The sequence below is a fragment of the Rhinatrema bivittatum genome, chromosome 2, assembly GCF_901001135.1.
Source record: "Rhinatrema bivittatum chromosome 2, aRhiBiv1.1, whole genome shotgun sequence".
In the NCBI taxonomy this organism is placed as follows: domain Eukaryota; kingdom Metazoa; phylum Chordata; class Amphibia; order Gymnophiona; family Rhinatrematidae; genus Rhinatrema; species Rhinatrema bivittatum.
The window spans coordinates 45,660,262-45,682,885 of NC_042616.1; the positions used below are offsets into that span (position 1 = coordinate 45,660,262).

Genomic DNA, 22,624 nt, shown 5'->3' on the forward strand with positions numbered 1-22,624 from the left:
GCGGATACAATGCTAGGTCAGATAATCCTACAATCCGCAACAGCTCAGATGAAGTGATTGCCACAAACATTTCACGTTCAAAAAAAAAAAAAAAAAAAAATACACAGAACGTGATTGGGAGCTTGGAACTCCCAGGACAGCATGGCTAATTCATCCCTGCTATCGACGGGAAAAAACAAGTTTGCTTACCGTAAACGTTGTTTCCGTAGATAGCAGGATGAATTAGCCATGCTGACCCACCCTCCTCCCTGGCAATCACCTATATTTCGATCTACCACTGCTTAATCACAGACTGAGGAGAATCTGTACTTCCTGCGCGGGAACCCACGCGCAGCCGCAGAGGGAACAAAGATCTATCCTCTGCTTTATCAAGCTCCGCCTCCCGGACCTGATTGACAGATCCCAGGACAGCATGGCTAATTCATCCTGCTATCTACGGAAACAACGTTTACGGTAAGCAAACTTGTTTTTATTAAGTTGTAGATAGTCATTCCACTTTTCACGGAGATACTCCTTAAAGTGAGTGTTATCAGTCAGGTAATACGGAAATCTCCAGATAAAGGCCTGGGGAAGTATATTTGGCCTGGCTAGTGTTACCCACACCAGAACATGATCCGAAATCACAATATCATCTATGTGGGCCTCTTGCAGCTTGGGAAAAATATGATTGCTAACCAGGATATAATCTAACCTGGATTGTGTGGTATGCACGTGCGTGAAATCTTTTTCCAAAGGATGCAGAGTGTACCAAGCATCAACTAATTGCAATGACCACTGCCATTAGCAATGGTAACATGGAATAGACTTAGCTTTTGGGTGCTTGCCAGGTTCTTATGGCCTGGATTGGCCACTGTTGGAAACAGGATGCTGGGCTTGATGGACCCTTGGTCTGACCCAGTATGGCATTTTCTTATGTTCTTATGTTCTTAAAAAGAATTCCATTACCAGGGTTTTGAGCACATTTATGGGCCTTGTCTTTATCCAACTGTGAGTCTCGTATAATAATAAAATCTCCCCCTACAATGACCACATGCTCCATATAGGGGACTAACTGACTATATATTTCTCAGAAGAAATCAAGACTAGGGTTATTAGGAGCATATAGATTGCAAAATCCGTATGTACTTTGATGGAACTCAGTGACTAAAATTATATATCTGCCTTGTGGATCTTTAATTTCTGTTTGGACCTTAAGTGGGACATGCTTCCCGATTAACACTGCGACCCCCGCCGACCTGGTCGTAGCCGAGGCAAAGTGGACTGCACCCACCCAACCTCGACACAACTTCTTGTGTTCCAAGTCATTCAAATGTGTTTCTTGTAAAAAGACTAAATCTGCAGACTTCCTCCTCAGTGTCCTTAAAATTTTGGATCTTTTAATGGGGGAATTAACTCCGCACACATTCCAGGAGAAGATTCTTGTGCCACTTTTAGCCATCCATAAGAGCTTTATCATATTCTATGAAAGAATTTGGAAATTTTTGCTCAATGAGGGCCCGTCCAGTTGAGGCTCCCATCTCCAATCTACCTCCCCATGGCTGAAATGGTCGAATTGTAAGGTGCCAGCACGAACTTGGAACACAATGTTGAAACAATAGTGTGTGGATTCCCCTCTGTACCACCCAGTTAACTCCCCTCCCTACTAACCCTTCCTCCCTTACCAAGCTCAAATCCGCTGATAGTGGAGATCAGAAGTGTGCATTCCATTCCCCTACCCAGCCCTCGTTCCCCGCGGGTTGAGCCCTTGGGCGCCGGGGCTGGCGGGTCTCAGTGTGACGACTCCCAGTAGATGAATAGCAAGGGTTCACCAGGGACCAGCAGAGGTATCCGAGGACCGAGATCGGTCCGGATGAGGCAGGGATCCAGAGACCCGGGCGCCGACAGGAACAGGGCAAGACAGGAGGCACCCAGGTAGCAATAGGCCGAAGCCTGAAAGGCCAAGTCCGAGGGATACCGTAGTCAAGATTAAGGCAAGCTGGAGTCGGGGCAGGCGGCTGAGCTAGCATGGTACCAGGAAGCAGAGCAAAGGTCAAAGCCAGAGGATCAGTCCAAGGGAACAAGGAGGAGACCAAGGAGCAGTCAGGAGCAGGAACCAGGAACGATGGGCAATGAGTATACGAGCAATCGTGGAGACCTGTTGCGAAGGCAGGGAACAAGTGGCTGGGCCCTGCCTTAAATACTAAGGCCCAGGGATGTCATCATCCAGGGCCGTGGGCTATTTCCCCACTGCGGCCCCTTTAAAAGGACGGGAGTCACGCGCGCGCACCTAAGCCAGGGCCCGGAGGAGGCAGTACGGCGGCGTTTCTCTGCGGCCCACGCAGGGAGACCCGCGGGCGCAGAGAGGAACCACAGAGGAGTTGGAAGCAGCAGAGGAGGCTGCAGGCGCTTGATGGTGGAGGTGGCTGCCCGCCGCCGCGAGCGAAGGTGATCCAAGACTGGCAGCTAGGTTCCCGGGGTGAGTAGGCCCTGGAATTTCAAGACTGCTCGGAAGTGTTGAAGCAGCTATGCCAGAGCCTACTAACTACTTCGTATCAGCAGGAGACACAGATATTAGATAGCATGAATGTGGAGTAGGCTCATAGGACATTCAGCTGATTCGCCAGCTTCTGGCCATGGGAATAATAGCATATAAAATTTCACATCCCTAGCTCAATTGCGTGCTACACAGTAGGGTGCCAAAGATGCCTCTTTTTAACATTGCGTGCCCACGCATGCAAATGATGAATATTGTTGGGGCCTTAATTCTGACCAAAGCAATATCTGGTCCAAAAATGAAACAGGGTGACTTTTGTTGAAAAAAAGATGCTCTTTCAAATGACATAAAGAAAAGATTTAAAACCTACAAGGAAGAGAGATTTGCACCTGAAAATTGGCAAAAATTTGCATAAAAAGTGACATGTCTTTAAGTAATTATATCTTTGCTTCCAGTTGCCTGTAAAGCCTCTTAGTGCAAATATTATACATATACGCCATGACTACTGGTCCAGTTAGAGTCTGAATCAAAGTATAGGTCAGGAGCAATGAGGAGTCAAAGTAGGCCTTATATTTCTTTTGTAAAATTTTTCACATGCTTTGCAGGCCCATAATAAGGGAGGCAAGCTCACGTTATGTTCCAAACTTTGCTTTGGGACTTACCACCAGGGGTTGCACTAATTCTCAAAATTTCAGGCCCCTGAGAGGTGTTGGGTTGCAGCACCTGGACAAAATGGCCATTTTAGGTTGCGCAGAGCATGGTACTCGGAGGTGACCTCCATTCAATTGCCTCTAGCTCTCCAACCAATGGAGATCTAGGTGAAAAATTTAGTACAGTTTTGTTTGAGACCCTAGAGAACATCTGTGCAAATTTGTGTTCAATTTGGAGGAGGTTGAGCGTGGACCCCTGGGTCACTTGATATGAAATGACCCAACTTCAATATTGCAGAACTAGGGAGTATTACTTTACCTTAACTTCCAACCTCGCATCTTCATGGTCTGATTGTTGAGAGCAAAGTAATACATCCTTTTGGTCTCTCTGATTCAGTGTCTTCAATACTTCTGGAATCCACTAGATGATTGTGAATGGAGGAGGTTTGCAGTCTGATATGACAGCAAGGCCCTAGATTCTTTCTCACACAAAGCTGCTTTAAATGTGTTCTGCATATCTTAAAACCAACTCTGTTGGGTATACCTTAGTGCAATTGGTGCACGCCGTCATTTTGTAGCAGTGAGGCCAATTTCTGTTCAACACTTAATTGTAAGATTCATGAGGGGCTTGGTTCATTTGAAACCTGCCATGAATCCACCCTCAATATAATGGGACCTCAGTATGGTTTTAGCTGAACTAATAAAAGCTCCTCTTGAGCCTCTGGCCTCTAATTGGATAAAGTACCTGACCTGGAATATTGGTTTTTTTGTGGTGGTCATTTCAACCAACATAGTGGGAGAGCTTCAGGCTCTAATAACATTTGCTAAAATCCATCATAACATGGTGGTGCTACTTATGCATCCTAAATTTCTGCCTCAGGTAGTGTTGGACTTCTAGATTAATCAGACAATTGTCCTGCCAAATGTTTTCCCAAGACCATATGCCAACAAAGATGAACAAGCCCTGCACACCTTGAATTATAGGAGAGCCATTGCCTTCTATCTGAAATGGACCAAAACCTTTAGAAAGTCCATTCAGTTGTTTTTGCACTCAACAATTCTAACTGGATAACGGGCAGCATATCTTTCACATATGCCCAAGTGGGTTTGACCTTGTACCAGAATGTTGATGCCCATACTACCAGGGCTGTTGCTGCATCACTAGTTCATCTAAGGTCAACTTGTATTGAAAAGATATTGGAAGAGTACTCAAATAGAGCATCAGGCTGAAAGCCAGAGAAGCCAGGTTTCAAATCCCACTTCTCTCACCAGTGCTGTTTATGACACTGAACAAGTCACTTCATCCTCCATTGCCTCAGGTACAAACTTGCAGGCCAATGGAATACCATGTGCTGCGGCCAGCGCACGGCTCCACAAGCAATTGGATGTGTGTCCATAACCCCCCAATGCAAAACAGTGGTTAGAGTGTCCAAAATGTGTGACCAGTCGAGCGTGTAGCTAATAGTGCTCATCACATGTAAATTCATGTTGATGAGGCTATTGGCTATTACCCCTGACCAAAAAAAAAAAAAAAAGGTGCACCTGAAACGTACATTTTTACTTTAAAAAATTAATGCTTGCCCCGAAGCAGGCATTAATTCTTGAGAAGCCCCAAAAGTTCCCCTGACTTAATATCATGGCGATATTAAATTGGGAGATCCGAAAAGGGAGAACGGTTAAAAAAAAAAAAGTTTTGGCGGTCAGGTTAGGAAAACTGATGCTGGAAAAATTGAGCATCTGTATTCCTTAACCTGCTGACAGCCACCTCTCCTGGGTGCCTGATGCCGAGGAGGTGCTGGGGACACAACATTTTTCCTAGCACCTCCTTTTTACCGCGGTAGCCCATTTAAATATAAAATCAGGTGACAGGGAGAGGTGGATTGGCACACGTTAAGAGAGCAGGCGCTGAATCATGAGCGCCCGTTTAACACACGCCAATATTGCATCGACCTGTTGGATTGTAAGCCTTCTTGGGAAGGGCCCTACGAACTATTCCTGAATTTGTAACTCACCTTGAGTTTGAATTTGGAAAGCAAATAATTAAATCTCTAATCTAAATATACAGGGCTGGAATGCAGGCTTCAGTTTATGTAACCTGTCCTTCAGGGTATTTTTGAAGGTTAGAGCCCAACTTTAGCCACCATAGAGTCTATTTTCATAATTTTGGGTTGTCTTCCTCCTAAACTCCCATTTTTTAAAAAATGTTTAAAACCCTCTAAAAGCAGTTGAGCTGCTAAATTAGTGTGTTGCTTCTATTTTTTTGAAGACAAGCCTTAGCTTACCATCTGTGCGACTAGATGACCTATTTGTCTTTAGAGAAAACAGATGTTTTCCTAGCGTGTAGCAGATGGACTCAGGACCAATGGGTATAGTGTACTCCTGATAGCAGTTGGAGACGGATCAGATTTCAATCTGACGTCAGCCCTAGTACATATACCCCTGCAGGAAGTGCAGCTTTTCAGTATTTTCCGTCTCCATTGTAGTTAGGGACTCTATGCATGCTAGCATAGTGTTCGAGTAAATTTAACCAAAGTAATCCAAATTAAGAAGAAATCTTACCTCTACAGACGAGCCCCGTTCTCCTGCAGTGATACCCCTTGGGTCCCTTCCCCAGTCGAGATTCCCGAGGTGATTTCTGCGATCCCTCGGAGGTGAGCCTCAGTACAGCGGCCGACCTTCGGCGGGGACCTAGCCCCCGACATCAGGTGAGGCTGAGAGGCAGCGGGTGCAACCCTCGAGCGCGGCGGTGAAGGTATTTTCCCTCTCCCCCTGCAGCCGGAGACCGCCCGGAACGAAACCGGGAAGCGCCGGGACAAGGTAAGGTAGAAATCTATTTAAAAGTCTCCGGTCTCCGAAGCTCGAGGAGACGCACAGATCGCCAGCCGGGACCAGTGCCACCGGGTTGATCGGCCCTAGCAGGGCTAGACCCCGGTCAGATCCGAGGGCCCTCCCATGTGGAGACCCTCCAAGGTGGTTGCCATATTGTCCGTGTGGTCACCGTCACCATTTTGGCCCTGTTCGCTGCCCTGTCTGCCGTCTCGATCCGTGCGCACAGAGGCGAGCCGTGCGCACAAATATCTTGTGCGCTCAAGTGCTGGACGCACAAGCGAAGCGTATAACCACACGCTCACTGTGCTGGGCGCATGACTTCGACCTGTGCGCACAACAGCGCGTACTTCGCTCCGCACTCGTGCACTAACCCTACACGCGCATCTTGGACGCACACCGGAGCGCACAACTGTTTTGTACGTGCACAAACCATGGCTCCACCTGAAAATAAGCTCAAAGCTCAGGGCCTTTGCCCAGCAGGCCACATTAGAGCTGCACAGCATGAGGAGGCCATGGTCCTGTGTATACAGTGCGAAGAGGCCCTAGGGGACCCAACTCATGGCCCTCCCCAGTCGGTACCGGACCCCAGCCTTTCAAGCGGTACGCTGGACCTAGCATCACACAGCGGGACCCTCCCTCAAACGGGGCTCCCCAGGAACACAGCGCCCCCCCTAGTCTAGACCCAGCTTCTATCTCCTGGGTGGAATTCTTCAAAGGTCTGCATACCTTCGTCCACATGCAACTGGGGCCTCCTACAATATGGTCACAAGCACCACCAGAGGACCTCAACATGCCAGGACCCTCTATGCCCAGGGAGGTGATCCCACCACCCAGAAGCTGCACCTTCGGGGACACAGACATCTCAGATGAGGAGTCAGAACCCCATCGAACCATGAGATGCTTCTTCACCAAGGACGAACTACCAGACCTGGTCACGCACAGCTTGAAAGAGCTTACCATCCTGTGCACAAGCGCCTCGGGGGAACCTAAGCCGAACCCACTTTTAGAGGGACTTCGTCAGACCTCCCGCCATTTCCCACTATTACAAGCCATCCAGCAACTAATTGACCTGGAATGGGAGGCCCCACAAACCACGTTCAAATGGGGCCGGGCTCTGGCAGCCATGTATCCTCTGGACCCTGCCGCCAAAGATCTCCTGGCATGTCCTACCACCAGAACTCCGTTCAGAACATTGCCCAATCAACTTTAAAAAGAGACTAAAAACCTGGCTATTTGAGCAAGCGTTCCAATTATGATAACATACCTTCAACACCATCATACTATCCATCACCCTAAATTAAGACTATCCAATCATGCTACCCTTACAATTTAGTAACCCTTCTCTACATCAGCTTAACCCAAAGTTTTATGTCTCTCATATTAAATATATGTCCCTAATAATAAAAATGTGTTTTTTCCCCTTATTATGCTCCAAGTTTTTTCCCCATGTATTTTGATCCAAGTTTTATGCCATGTTCTATGTAATTGCATTCTCACATGCCTGTTTTCAGTTACAATGTAAACCGAGATGATATGTAAAATGTTACATGAATCCCGGTATAAAAAAATGTTAAATAAATAAATAAATGTCCGAAAGTGGATGCCATGGTCTGCGCGGTCTCGAAGCACACTACTATCCCAGTGGAGGGAGGAGCAGCACTCAAGGATGCTCAAGACAGACGTCTGGAATCTATCCTCAAACAGTCCTTTGACATCTCCGCTATGTCTTTACAGATCGCGGCCTGCTGTGCCGTGGTGACACACGCCTGCTTAACGCAGACCAGGAACAACACTCCTGGGGAAGCCCTGGAACCAGCCGTATCATTCCTCGCGAACGCCGCTTCGGATCTAGTACGCACGGCAGCTAGAGGAGTCTCATCCGCCGTGGCAGCCAGAAGACAAATCTGGCTCCGAAACTGGTCAGCCGACCCATCCTCCAAAACGAGACTCACAAAGATGCCTTTCAAGAGAACACTCCTGTTCGGAAGCGAACTAGAGAAACTAGCCAACAAGTGGGGCGAGTCCCCACTGCCGCGGCTACCAGAGGACAGGAATAAGAGAAACCAGAGATCCTTCCCCCGGACCTCCAGGGGCAGAGGATCACAGCACTTCAACCCATATAGAAGCTCTTATCAAGCGGCCCGTCCCGCAGGCTGGAGCCAGTCCTTTTATTTTGCTTGTTCCAAAAGGGGAGCCAGCTCGGGCCCAGGCCCCAGCCGCACCCCACAATGAAAATCAGCTGACCCATCCAAAGGAAGAAGCCATAGGGGGCAGACTTACCCTATTCTACCAAAGATGAGTCTAGATAACTTCGGACAAGTGAGCAACCTTTCTGCTAATTCATACAATGCTGCTGCTTGAACTTGCTTTGCTTTTAGACTTTGCTGCAGAAGCGGTCCTGCGCTTTTTCTTTAATGTCTGCAAATCCTCATACCTATCACCAAATCTATCTCCGCTTCCCTTCAAACCTGGCAAAACCACCTATCCTTTATTAATACACTTCTCTCGAACCTAAAGTTAGCTTTTAACACCTCCAAAACTGAACTCCTCCTTCTCACACATGACCTTCCACCTCCTCCTCTCTCCTCCCCTTCCCCCCCTCTTACTCCACCAAGCACGAAGCCTTGGCGTCACCCTGGACTGCAATCTCAGTTCCACCCTCAAAGACTGCTACTACAAACTCCATGTACTTAAAAAAAAAAACCAAACCTCCAACTCCTCCTTCACAAAACCGATTTCCGCACAGTCCTCCAAGCAGTAACTCTCTCCTTATTGGCCTCCCTGCCTCATCCCTCAAACCCTTGCAGATGCTCCAAAACTCCACTGCCCGTATTCTCACCAACTCTCGTAAATGCGATCATATCACCCCCATCCTTGAAGACCTACATTGGCTCCCCATCTCATCTAGAGTTCTGTACAAGACCCTCACCTTAATACACAAAACCCTACACAACCCTGACATGCAATGGCTAAACAATTCCCTACGCTTTCACGCTCCTTCCAGACTCACCAGATCCTCAAACACCGGCACCCTTTTCATTCCCCCCGCCAAACATACACACCTTAGCTCCACCAGAGGCTGCGCCCTATCCATCGCCGGCCCCTATCACTGGAACTTGATGCCCTCTGACATTCGTCTAGAACCCTGCACCCAAACCTTCAAAAAGAAATTAAAAACCTGGCTCTTCAAACAGGCCTTCTCATACATAACACATCGCCACTTCTAATCGCCGACCATTTTCCCCTCCTCTGTACATACCCCTACCCCTACCCTATATATACTCCCCCCCACGAAAGTTATGATTGTATGCTATGTTATATTTCTCCAGTTAACTTTTTCTCTACCTTTCATCCCCCTCTCCTATCCATCCGTCTCTTCCTTTCCTCTTCATTCTTAGATCCTCATATTTAATCAATTAATTGTTTTATTGTAACTTTTCTTCCATTTCCGCTCCCTCTGCTTCCTTTGTTTTATGTAAACCGATGTGATGTCCATACGAACTTCGGTATATAAAAGTGCTTAAATAAAATAATAAATAATAAATATCCCAATCCTGGATCATAGAAGTTAGGGCCCAGCGTTAGTTGTCGTCTGAATCCAGTTCCTCTCTCCCCCCTTCCATTGAAGCGGAGAGAGATGCTGCAGTTGTGTCAAAATCATGTAAACTAATTGGTTAAGTGTAGTTATCCCCATACCTTCTGTTAGGATTAGCAGCTGCCGCTCCATGCTGGTTACCTCTCATACACTCTTTTCTTAATTTCCAACTCTAGCCTTTAGGGATCCTCAGTGTTTATCACTTACCTTTTTGAATTTGTTTATGGTTTTCATCTTCACCACTTCTTCCGGAAGAGCATTCCAGTCATCCTGGTGTTGGTTCTGAAAACCCCCCCCCCCCTCCCAAGTTTCATATCATGACCCCTAGTTCTACTGTTTGTTTATCTCAGAACTGAACATGCCATCGTGTATGCTCAGCAACAATGATCTTTTATGTTTGGCAGTAGTTGTTAAACTGGCTGCAATCAACTTAAATGTCAACAATTTGTTTCCTAATGTGAAGACTCGTTACTTGGCAATCCTAAAAGAAATATTTCTGGAGTCATCAGCAATTCCACAAGTGTTATTTGCTTAACCGTTGTCTAGTTACAGAAAAATAATAATCATAGTAGTAGCAACAGCCGACTGTTTTATTGGACCAACCCAATACATTTATGACTAACGTTTAATCCCATCAGCAAATTGCAACAAAATGGGCTAAGAGCAGATGGCTGAATATTCCAGTATATTCTTTGCAGGGTTAAGTCATAAAAAGCTTTAGTGAAAGGATGGGTGCCGGGCTATGTAATCTGACTGGCCTTTCATCCATTACCTTTCCTTAGCTGCTCTTGTTTATTCAGATGTGTGAAGACTTTATATTGTAATCTGCTTTGAAGTTTGAAGTGTCACGAAAAGGCGAAAAATAAATAAAATGAAAGAAGTGAAGAAGTTCAGGAAAGTAAATAATCCAGAATCTATGTACCGGTAGTTCTAGGAAGATTGTAGTGACTGAGAAAGGAAACTGTCCTCTCTATTGTCTGTCTTTGTATTTGTTTGTTGCAGTCTCATCACCTTAAGGTTCGAGGTCTTCCGACTGTAACATCATAGTAACATTGTAAATGATGGCATATATACACCAACTGGTCCATCTAATTTGTCCAGCAAAACTGATTGTGATAGTAACCGCCACCCTATACAGATTAGCCCATCTCTTCTGTTAAGGGTAGTAACTGCCGCTCTGTGCAGTTACCCCCCATGCATTTTGTTAAGGGTAGTAACTGTCACTCCATGCAGTGTAAAGGTTTCTTTATTTCTGAAATTAAGGGTGAATGAATAAGTTATAGGTGGTGACTTTTTATAGGACTAAATTAATAGATATGTGACAAGCTTTCCAGAGTTATTCTCGCTTCATCAAGTAGGTGAAGAAACTGTGCAGTTATACTGGTTTTAGCTAGTACAGTCATCTAGGTTTTAGGCTGTCTGCCTGTATTTTTCGGCTCACTACAGGAAAGGAGGGTGGGGAGAATGCAAGAGTTGATGAGACTATTTAAACTTTGAGTTGAAAGTGCTTATATCTGATAATGGGTGAGAAAGCCAATGTCTTTATTTAAGTCCTTTTGTGTTTGTTTCAATGAGCCTGATCATCCTAATTTTAAATGTTGTCCATTCCTGTGTTCTAAAGTTCCCTTTAAGTACCTGATTGTGAGGTAATTGATTGGTGGAATGATCTTCCTTTGAAAAGTACTCACCTACGGGCCGATACAGTAAGGTGCGTTAGGGCCGGGCGTACCCGCGTTTGCCGCACGCACAGTTCGGATCACATACCGCTCGATACTCTATTTAAATGGCATGCAAATGCAAGCCGCGTCCAACGCGCGTCCATGAAGCACAATCCATTGTACTGTATAGGCGCTATACAGCGCCTATACAGTATCCTGGGTGCGCTGGTACCTGTCATTTCAAATGACAGGTACCAGGAAGTGGATCCCAACTTTAACCAAAAGAAAACCTAAAATCCCCTCCTCCCGAAGCGACTCGACATGTAAAGTATTGTGAATAAGTGTAACCAAAGTTAACTTACTTTTTCTTTCTTTCAGCCCTTTCAGCCCTCTCTGCCCTCCTCCAGAGGCACGCACCATGGCTCCCCTGCCTCCCGGGGGCAGCTGACGGCGAAAGCGGCTTCCAGTGGCCCCCACCGGCGAAGATGGATGAACGCACGCCCATAGTGCACGGGCACTCAAGCCAGCGAAAGCACATGAATGGGCGTGCGTGACGTAACAGCGTACGTTCATACGCTTCGCTGGCTTGAGCGCCCATAGTGCACGGGCACTCAAGCCAGCGAAAGCACATGAACGGGCGTGCGTGACATCACGGCGTACGTTCATACGCTTCGCTGGCTTGAGCGCCCAATTTGACGGGCCCCCAAGTCAACGAAAGCATATGAACGTACGCCGTGACGTCACGCACGCCCGTTCATGTGCTTTCGCTGGCTTGAGCGCCCGTCAATTTGGGCGCTCAAGCCAGCGAAGAGTATGAACGTACGCCGTGATGTCACGCACGCCGGTTAATACGCTTTCGCTGACTTGGGGGCCCGTCAATTTGGGCGCTCAAGCCAGCAAAGCGCATGACGTCGCGGCGTATGTTCATACGCTTCGCTGGTTTGAGCGCCCAAATTGACTGGCTTGAGCGCCCGAGCACTACGGGTGTGCGTTCATCTGTCTTCGCCGGCGGGGGCCACTGGAAGCCGCTTTTGCCGCTGGCTGCCCCCGGGAGGCAGGGGAGCCAAGGTGCGCGCCTCCGGAGGAGGGCAGAGAGGGCAGAAAGGGCTGAAAGAAAAAGTAAGTTAACTTTGGTTCCACTTATTCACAATACTTTACATGTCGAGTCGCTTCGGGAGGAGGGGAGTTTAGGTTTTTAGGTTTTCTTTTGATTAAAGTTGCTTCGGGAGGAGGGAAGAGAGGATTGGGGCTGCCCCGGAGACCGGCACCCATGGACGCAGCCAGGGCAGGTGAGCGGGGGCTGGGGGAAAGTTTGCCGTCTACCCTTACCCCTGCCTCTAACGCAGGGGTAAGGGTAGGCGGTAATTTAGCAGGTTAAAGACGCGGCTAAACTGCAGGTTAAAAAGGCGATAGTCGGGGCGCACGTTACTGAATGGGAGGGAATAGCTAATCCGATTGTCTACATCTCATATACATGCCGCGGGCGGAAATGGTTACCCGTTGATTTAAAGAAGCGGTAAGGGTGGGTTAAAAAGGATAGTGAATCGCAGGTTGGACTAACGCGGCCAAATTGTGAGTAGGTTAGAAGCAGGGTAACCGCGGCCGCACTTTACTGTATTGGTCTGAGCTGTCATTCTGTTTTTCTCTGTAAAGTTTTATGTTATATGTCTGCGAAGATTGATTCTTGTCCTTCATTTTTGGCTTGTTTCTCCAGTGTAGCATACTTCTTCACATTTTTTGCATTGGATCATTTCTGAATTTAGGGGCCCGATGCAAAAAAAACTCGTGCTGAAAGCGGGCGCTGTGTATTCAGCGCCCGCTTTCGTAACGCGCCCCCAGGCACCTCTCCTGGGGGCGCGATGCAATATTTTAAATTAGGGCTTACGTTGTCAAGGAGGTGCTAGGGACGATTGCGCGCCCCTAGCGCCTCATTGATAGCGGAAGCCGGAAAGAGGTCCGCTGTGGTGGCTGTCCACCGGTTAAGAAAACGGACACTGAATTTATCAGCATCCCATTTTCCTAACCAGTGCACATGCAGGGGTTAGGAAAATGGATGCTGATTCAGCGTCCATTCTCCCAACCTGACTACTGGCACCAGAAGGAGTGTATAAATCAATATTAAAGTGGTGGGCACTTAATATTAATTTATTTACTCTTTCACTTATTGCGGATTAGTTCCTTTACTGTCACATGTCAGTGAAAGGACCAATCTCCTTTCAGAAGGCTGTCCTGAAAGGGGATTGGTCCTTTCACTGACAAATGTCAGTAAAAAGGACTAATGGGCATAAGGGGATTAGTTATCGCCTCTACAGCCCGTGTCTAACTGCCGGTTATACAGTTCATTGGGCTCGGCACACTGTATTGCATCGGTCCCTTAGAGTGGATGAGATACAGAATACAAACAGGCTCTCATCTTTGCAGGGCATGAGGTGCAGCCCACATTGAGGATCCTACTCTGGTGCCATCTGTGTGGATGCAGTGAGTGCTTGAGCACCCCCAGTATTGAGCAAACTTCTGCACTGTGTCCAGGGAGGGGTCATTTATGTTGGGTTTAGCACCCCCAATCATTCTGAAAAGTTGGCTCCAATGGTAATGATTCAGTCCTTGAGTTTTCTACCTGTTCTTCTAGGAAATCCTGACAGATAGTGGATGCTCTGACACTGTATAACGGAGACGATCCGAGAAGGCAATGCCAGCTGGATCCTGACTACCACCAGCTCTTTTCCTGGGATTTTCCTGCAGTCATTCAGCTCAGGATTGAGGTAATACTTATTGCAGAAAATACTGAAAGTGTGAGGAGTGGTATGAGAAGATACTGTATGCAAAGTATATAAGAGGGCAGTCTCTTAAGAGATCCATATTCAAGAGTTGCTTGTCTAACTTTGGCCTGATATAATAAGATTTGTGGGGCATCAGCTGTGCGCAAATTTTTGTGTGTTCAACTTTACTCCTGATGTAACAGAGTTTAGCACGCACAAACACAAGTAAACCTGTGCGTACAAATTAGTGCTTCTTTATGCAAATCCCATGTTAATCAAGGCATTAACTGTTACTGCCCAATGCAGAGATGTGCATAGGCATAACTCATGTGTTCTTAACGCTGGAAATGTAACCTCTGATCAGAAGTGGGCTCTGGTCAGAGGTGGAGTAAAATTTCTGGAGCTAGTGTAAATCTCTTGGATTAAATCTGGAGTTTGAGGTGTGGAGGAGCAGTACTCAGGACTTGTGAGTTATGTTCAGAGAACATGCTTTGTGTACAGATTGTGTTTTATGCTTATAAAATCCTAATTGCACCTGTTTTCTGTGCATAAATCATATTTTATGTGCGCCGAGAATGTCTGAGAAGCAGTTTCAGGTTAGCATGAATTTTTTAAACTCCTGATATAGTAGTGTATTAGCTTACTGCATCGGGAGTTAACTGTTTTTTAGCATGTGTATAAAGAAAATGTGTGCCGAAGTTTAGTGAACATTTTTTGCTCATGTCTTACTACATTGGGGCCTTTGAGAATTAGCCAGATAAATCTTCTGGATTTTTAAATGATCTCCCCACTAATCAGGTCAATCTTGTCCTAGAAAATTGTTGCCCGCACAAAATTTATCCACATAAAGAGGCAATGCTGGAGGTGTTCCAGCACACGGTTAAACTTTAGCCGGTGAGCACTGCTGTTCAGTGCTGGTCAGCTAAATTTAGCTGGGTGATTCTGGTCAGATAAATTGCTATTCTAAAATTACCCAGACAACCTTGTTGGGGTAACTGGCTATATTTAGTGGCATTTTTACCTGGATAAATGCTGCTGAAGATCCAGGTAAAGTAAACCAGATAAAATTATCAGGGTAACTTACCCAATCAATGAGTGTTTAAATATAACCTTTGAGTGTAAAGTTTGTAAGGAGGTGTGCTACATAATCACTGTGAGGTTAGTTGCTGTATACACAGTACCTAGTAAAGTGTAGCTATTGGGAGCTATAAAGGTGAACCAACCCATGAAGGAAAAATTCACTTCTCTCAAAAAAGTCACAATATATCAAATGTATTGAGAAAAGAATATCACACAAAAATATATTTACTGTATAATACATTTTTACTATCTTTCATACATTTTGCATCTTTATACAAAATACTGACCCATTTAACAATATCATAATAATTATCCCAGGACAAGCAGGATGCTAGTCCTCACATATGGGTGACATCAGTAATGGAGCCCTATGTACGGAAAACTTCTGTAAAAGTTTCTATGAAACTTTTGACTGGCACCAGAGTGCCTACTGAGCATGCCCAGCATGCCATGATATTCCCTGCCACAGGGGTCTCCCTTCAGTCTTCTTTTTCCCGCGAAGCAGTTAGCCTCGCGGTCGTTAGGAGTCCTGTGGAATTCTCCACAACTTTAATTTACGGAAAAGTTAAAAAACTTCAAACCGCAAAGGGTCTCCCCTTAGTAACACCGATCGCGGTAAGTTTTTCCCATTTTCGCGGTTCCGTTCCGCTTTTTCCAGATTTTTTGTCCTGAGTCATTGGCCGTCGACGGCTGTCCGGCCCCAAAATGGCTTCAGGCTTCAAAAAGTGTCCCAAATGCACCAGGAACATGTCCATTACGGACCCTCACCAGGACTGTGTCCTCTGTCTCGGTGAAGGGCATGATGTAAAAACTTGTCCCTTGTGTGCCACGATGACCTCAAAGGGCCGACGACTACGACTGGAGAAAATGGAGCAGTTGTTTAAAATACAGCTTGTATCAGCTCCATCCACCTCAACACAGTCGTCTCCGGCTGGGTCGATTCGAAAAGTCGTATTCAAAAAGCGTCCACCAGGTGAGTCGGGAGACGCTCCCCTTTCCTCCCCCTCACCATCGTCCAGGGCGTCGACATCGGGCAGTGAAAAAGCCTGCGAAAAAGACAAGCATCGGCATCGTAGGCCGCATACGGCATCCGCTACCTCGATACCCGGCGAGCCATTGACAGAGGACGGTACACCGACTAAGAAACCTCGGCTCCAGGGTCAGGCTTCAGAGCCATCGACAGGGCGATCCCCGCCGATTCCAGCGCAGGGAACCGTGCCTCCTCAGGGCTCTGAGGAGGTACCGGCATCGCCATCACCGCCTCCCCCCATGGGTGCTCTGTTCTCACCATCCATGTGGGCGGAACTTGATGTATATATACGTCAAGCGGTCAGAGATGCTGTCATCGAGGCGATGCCACGACCTCAACCATCTACGCCAGCGATGCCCTCGACACCGATCCCGAGGACATCCCCGGTTCCAACACCGGTGCCCTCGATGCCGATTCCACCGCAACCATCGATGCCGTCAATGCCGATGGCGCCGGTTCCGGCGTCTATGCCAACGATGCCGTCGATTCCCATTCGGCCACCGGCACCGATGCCACCATCGATGACAGTTCAAGAATCCTCCATTTTTCAACCATTAATGGATAAATTGGATTCCCTAATTCAGGCTTTTTCGGCTTCACCTCAGGAATTGGATCCACATCAAGAACCACTGCCTGGTCCATCAGGAATTGTTCCACCTGTCAGGCCACGTACACCAATGTCTGAGGTCCCATTTAATCCATCAGGACATCCACTGGATACTGGTACTGACTCAGAGAATGATATATCATCTGAAGAAGATATCCTATCTGAACCTTCACCACCAGAGGACAGAAGGAAATCACCACCAGAAGATCTTTCCTTCTCTAATTTCATAAAAGAAATGTCTGACACTATCCCATTCTCTCTCCTCTCGGAAATAGACACTAGGCAGAAAACCTTGGAGGTCCTTCAGTTTGTGGATCCCCCTAAAGAGATATTAGCCATTCCAGTGCACGAGGTCCTGCAAGAGTTAATGTACCGGATGTGGGAGCACCCTGGCTCTGTGGCAGCAGTTAATAAATGAGCTGATGCCACTTATCTCGTACAACCCATTCCAGGGTTCCAAAAGTCTCAATTGCCACACCAATCTGTAGTGGTGGAATCAGCCCAGAAAAAGGCTAAGAGGCTGAAACAACATGCTTCCACACCTCCAGGTAAAGACAGTCATTTCCTTGACAGCTTAGGAAGGAAAATCTTCCAAGGAGCAATGCTGGTTTCACGGATAAACTCATACCAACTATTCATGAACCAGTATCAACGTGACCTGTGGAAACAGGTTGAAACACTTTCTCAACATTTACCTGACCAATTTCAGGACGGGTTCCTTCGCCTCATGCATAAGGGCCTAGAAGCAGGCAAGCACGAGGTGAGAGCCACTTACGATTCCTTTGAAACAGCCTCCCGCTTATCGGCATCAGGTATCACAGCTCGAAGATGGGCCTGGTTGAAATCTTCTGAACTCAGACCAGAAATACAAGAAAGGTTGGCAGACCTACCTTGTCTAGGGGAAAACCTTTTTGGAGACAAGGTCAAAGAGGCGGTGGCAACCATAAAGGACCACACGGAAACCCTGAAACAGTTGTTTCAACTTCCTCAGGAGACACATCAGCCTTCTAGGAGGCCTCCTAGAAGAGAAGTCAGGAAACTGTACTATCGCCCTCGACGATATTATCCTCCTGCTACCAGAGCCAGACAGCAACGCCCTACACAGCGTTCCCAAACTAGGCAGAGGCCTCCTAGGCCCCAGCAGCCTGCGCCTACTGCATCCACGTCAGGCTTTTGAAAACCAGCCAGAGAGCAGAAACCATTCCCAAAATCCTCTTCCACACTTACCGGTGGGAGGTCGAATAGCTTATTACCATCAAACTTGGACCTCCATCACAACAGACCAATGGGTACTCTCAATTACAGCTCAAGGGTACCGCTTGGATTTCCTCGCTGTACCAAACGAAAATCCTCCTCTTTCATCTTGGACAGTGTCTCATCACTCCACAATCCTACAAGCAGAATTATCCACCCTTCTGAATGCCAGGGCCATAGAACAAGTTCCCAGGCCTCAGTGGGGCAGAGGATTCTACTCCCGATATTTCCTCATTCCAAAGAAAACCGGGGGCCTACGTCCTATCCTGGACCTCAGAAATCTCAACAAATTTCTAAAGAAAGAGAAATTCAGGATGGTATCCTTAGGCACCATGCTACCTCTTCTTCAAAAAGGAGATTGGCTCTGCTCTCTGGATCTTCAAGACGCTTACGCTCACATTCCCATCTTTCCTCCTCATCGACAGTACCTGCGATTTCTGGTGGAAGGGCAACACTTCCAATATCGAGTACTACCATTCGGCCTAGCCTCTGCACCTCGAGTATTCACAAAGTGTCTTGCAGTAGCGGTGGCACATCTTCACAAACAAAGAGTGCATGTGTTTCCTTACTTGGACGACTGGCTCATCAGGAGTCAAACACAAAGCGGAGCTCTCACTTCTCTCAAGCTCACAATAAAGTTGCTTCACTCCTTGGGATTTCTCATCAATTACTAGAAATCCCATCTCACACCATCTCACCAGTTGCAGTTCATAGGTGCAGATCTCAACACCATCACAGCAAAAGCTTTTCTTCCAAGAGACCGTGCTCAAACGCTCGTTCTCCTAGCGCACTCTATTCGCTATCAGTCTCAAGTTACAGCTCATCAGTGCCTCACCCTACTCGGGCACATGGCCTCAACGGTTCACGTCACTCCCATGGCCAGATTGACCATGCGACTGATGCAATGGACACTCAAAGATCAGTGGATTCAAGCCATTCAACCATTGTCCACTCCCATTCAGATAACAAGATCTGAAATCTTCCCTTCTCTGGTGGACATCAACGATCAACTTGCTCAAGGGCCTACCTTTCCAGCAACCAGTTCCACAAGTGACTTTAACTACAGATGCATCCACCTTGGGTTGGGGAGCACACATTGGTCATCTAAAGACACAGGGCACGTGGACAAAACAAGAAGCCTCCTTTCAAATAAACTTCCTGGAGCTTCGAGCTATACGCTATGCACTACATGCGTTCAAGGACTGCCTTTCACACAAGACTGTTCTGATCCAAACGGACAACACAGTAGCCATGTGGTACATCAACAAACAAGGGGGAACAGGTTCCTACCTCCTTTGTCAAGAAGCAGCTCAAATTTGGGACTGGGCCCTAGCACACTCAATTCTTCTACGGGCCACCTACCTAGCAGGCATCCACAACACAGTAGCGGATCGCCTCAGCCGTCACTTCCAACCACACGAGTGGTCTCTAGACCCAGCACTAGCAACCAAGATATTTCAACGCTGGGGTCAACCAACCATAGATCTCTTTGCGTCCCATCTGAACTACAAAGTGAACAATTACTGCTCTCTCCTCTGGCAGCAGAACAGCCTACCAAGGGACGCTTTTGCTCGCCATTGGAACTCAGGCCTGTTATATGCGTATCCACTGATACCGCTCATAACCAAAACTCTAGTGAAGCTTCAACAGGACAAGGGGACCATGATACTCATAGCCCCATACTGGCCTCGACAAGTATGGTTCCCCACACTTCTAGATCTCTCAGTCAGGGATCCAATTCGCCTGGGAGTAGCTCCCAATCTCATAACTCAGGAACAGGGTCAGTTATGCCATCCCAACCTTCAATTCCTGTCCCTAACAGCATGGATGTTGAAAGCTTGATCTTACAACCACTCAACCTTCCAACCACTATATCTCAAGTGCTGATAGCCTCACGTAAACCTTCCACTAGAAAGAATTATTCCTACAAATGGAAACGGTTTACTTTGTGGTGCACTCAGAAAGATTTAGATCCTTTCACTTGCCCCACTACCTCACTACTAGATTACCTATACCATCTTTCAGACTCTGGTCTTAAGACTTCATCAGTAAGAGTACACTTGAGTGCAATCTCAGCTTATCATAGCAAGCTGGGAGACACACCTATCTCTACACAGCCTCTCGTCAGTAAATTCATGAGAGGCCTAATGCACATTAGACTACCAGTTCATTCCCCAAGCATACAATGGGACCTGAACGTAGTCTTAACCAGGCTTATGCGTTCTCCATTTGAACCCATAGATACCTGTGACCTTAAATTTCTCACTTGGAAAACAATTTTCCTTATAGCCATTACATCAGCTAGAAGGGTCAGCGAACTACAAGCTCTAGTCACATACGAACCCTTTACAAAGTTCCTACATGACAGGGTGGTCCTCCGTACTCATCCTAAATTCCTTCAAAAAGTAGTCACGGAATTCCACCTCAATCAATCCATTGTTTTACCAACATTCTTTCCAAGGCCTCACTCTCACCAGGGAGAAAGAGCCTTACATACTTTGGACTGTAAGCATGCATTATCTTTTTACTTAAACCGCACTACAGTCCACAGGAAATCCAGTCAACTATTTGTATCCTATGATCCAAATAAACCGGGTAAAGCAGTGGGTAAACATACTTTGTCAAATTGGCTAGCAGATTGCATACAATTTTGTTATGAGAAAGCAGGCCTTACTCTTCAAGGGCGAGTAAAAGCACACTCAGTCAGAGCAATGTCAACCTCAGTAGCACACCTTCGCTCTGTACCTATTCTGGACATTTGCAAAGCAGCAACATGGAGTTCTCTTCACACCTTTGCAGCTCACTACTGTTTAGACAAAGAAGGAAGACAAGATTCAGCATATGGACAATCTGTCTTAAAGAACTTGTTTCCAGTGTAATCTGCTGGATGTCTGCTGTGATGTCGGCTGATTCATTTCAACAACAATACTTCACTGTTGCTTCACCACACAATGACTCAGCCTCTAGCGTGCTAATCACCCATATGTGAGGACTAGCATCCTGCTTGTCCTGGGATAAAGCAAAATTGCTTACCTTGTAATAGGTGTTATCCCAGGACAGCAGGATGTAGTCCTCACGAAACCCACCCGCCACCCCGCGGAGTTGGGTCCGATACGTTTTATTATTTTATTTTTGGCTAACGCTAATTGCTACAAAACAAGACTGAAGGGAGACCCCTGTGGCAGGGAATATCATGGCATGCTGGGCATGCTCAGTAGGCACTCTGGTGCCAATCAAAAGTTTCATAGAAACGTTTACAGAAGTTTTCCGTACATAGGGCTCCATTACTGATGTCACCCATATGTGAGGACTACATCCTGCTGTCCTGGGATAACACCTATTACAAGGTAAGCAATTTTGCTTTACACTTATAGAAACCTATAGTATCACATGCACATAAAAGCCCAGTCATTCACACACATTCACTAAATACCCTTCCTCATTCAACTACACACATCCAACAGTGCACTGCATGAGAAAAATATTTCTTCAAGTCACTTCACATGTCTTTCTGCAATATTCCCAGTGTCTTTCTTCCCACCGAGCACATGTTCAGAGTAACCATTTTGTGCAGAATGGTCACCCATTTTCTCTAAATATCTTCAAGAATCTTAGAAACATGATGGCAGAAAAAGATTGAACGACTCATCCAGTCTGCCTGTCCGTCCAATTAATTTAGCATTATAATTCTCATTACTTACCTAAATATCACCTATAATTATCTTATGCTTTCTTGAATTCAGATAATATTTTTGTCTCTACCTCTTCCATTGGGAGGCTATCCACACATCTACCACCCTCTCCTAAGATTACTCCTGAGAATTTCCCCTTTTAACCTCATCCCATGAACACTCATTCTAGAGCTTCCTTTCAATTGAAAAAGTCTCATCCCCTGTGCATGGAAACTTTTGAGATATTTGAATGTCTCTCTTCACTATCTTGCCTTTCCTCTATGGTATACATGTTTAGATCTTTAAGTCTGTCCCCATAAGCTTTAGAACAAAGACCATTTTAATAACCACCCTCTGAACTGACTCCATTCTGTTTATATCCTTTTGAACATAAGAATATAAAATATGCCATACTGGGTCCATCAAGTCCAGCATCCTGTTTCCAATAGTGGCCAATCCAAGTCACAAGTGCCTAGAAAGTATCCAAACATTAAATAGATCCTAAGCTACTATTTCTTATTGAATATTCCCTGTACGTACCAGGATCAGTCCAGACGGTGGGTTATGTCCCCCGTCCAGCAGATGGAGTCAGATCAGAGCTCGAGAGTGCCACCTCATATAGCAGCGCACCCTCTGCTGGAGCTCAGTATCATTCTGACTCCAGCAGATGCGAGTTGGGGAAATCAGTGCTTCCCCAGTGTGACAGGTTTTTTGGTTATTTTAGCTCTTTTCTCAGTTCTTCCTGTCATGTCTTATTTCTTTTAACAATTTGGATCTAGTTGTATAAAAAAAAAAAAAAAAAAAAATTTTTAACTTTAATTTCTGAGGAGGCGTGCTTTTCTCTGCTCTGTCTCCTTCCTGTGCTACCTCTCAGTCCCTTTCAGGGTTCGTTTGGGGGGTAAGTTTTCTACTTTGTGCAAGTTTTTTATTTGCAGCTAATTTTCCTGGACGGTCCCGCGGCCCGGCAGCCTTTTCGCGGGCCTGGGCGTGCCGGCAGAAGGGACCTTCCCGCCGGCGC

General features: G+C 46.4%; 1 protein-coding gene across 11 annotated transcripts in view; it reads left to right on the top strand.

The window, feature by feature from the left end:
* Positions 1 to 22,624, top strand: part of ATG9B (autophagy related 9B) — a 268,139-nt gene that overhangs the window by 24,769 nt on the left and 220,746 nt on the right. For 10 of the 11 annotated variants that reach the window (XM_029587964.1, XM_029587963.1, XM_029587957.1 and 7 more), the window contains one exon: positions 13,835 to 13,967. The exons of the other annotated variant lie outside the window; for it this stretch is intronic. The gene's annotated coding sequence lies outside the window, so the exon portion shown is untranslated. The remainder of the gene's footprint in view (positions 1 to 13,834; positions 13,968 to 22,624) is intronic. 11 annotated transcript variants of the gene reach the window in all.